Raw genomic sequence first — 657 nt, forward strand, 5'->3', positions numbered from 1 at the left:
TTGTATATGTATAATATTTTTTTATAAAAATCTGATTAATCTAATTCAGCCTTTAAAAATTTCAAAATTTCAGAAAGAATTATAGATATCTTAAAAGCTAATTTAAAACACTTAGATCCCAAAATACTTATGAGTTATCACTTTGAGGAATCCAGTGACTATAGATAAAAACTAAATTCCAAACTAATTAAGTTCTACGTTACATTAATGGATCCCCTTTTGCTTTTCCTTCCTTCCTTCATTCGTCCTTATCCTGGCTTTAGTCACTCTCAAATGTATAGTCTCCGAGGGAGAGAAAAGAAAATGCATAAAATGTAAAATGATATGGATTTAGGGTGAGAAAGTGAGACGAAGCTTCTCTAATTAAGGATTAAAATGTAATTAAGCACTTTGAAATAATTAGTAGTGTGGGGGGAACAAGCTGCGTTTAGATGGAATTACTTTGCCTATAGCTTTTCTTGGATACCTAACCCTCTTTGACTATTGGTAGCTGAATTCCCGAATTTGAAAGAAATCAGAAGAATATGATGTCTAATTTTGAATGCACATGTGGGCCGTGGGGACTTAGGTTCTAGGGGCATCTGAATCAAATCAATTAATTTTCATATCATTAGGGATGCGTATTCATCAGGGAAAAATAGGACAAACTCTGGGATT

Source organism: Arachis ipaensis, chromosome B07, assembly GCF_000816755.2.
Source record: "Arachis ipaensis cultivar K30076 chromosome B07, Araip1.1, whole genome shotgun sequence".
NCBI lineage: Eukaryota > Viridiplantae > Streptophyta > Magnoliopsida > Fabales > Fabaceae > Arachis > Arachis ipaensis.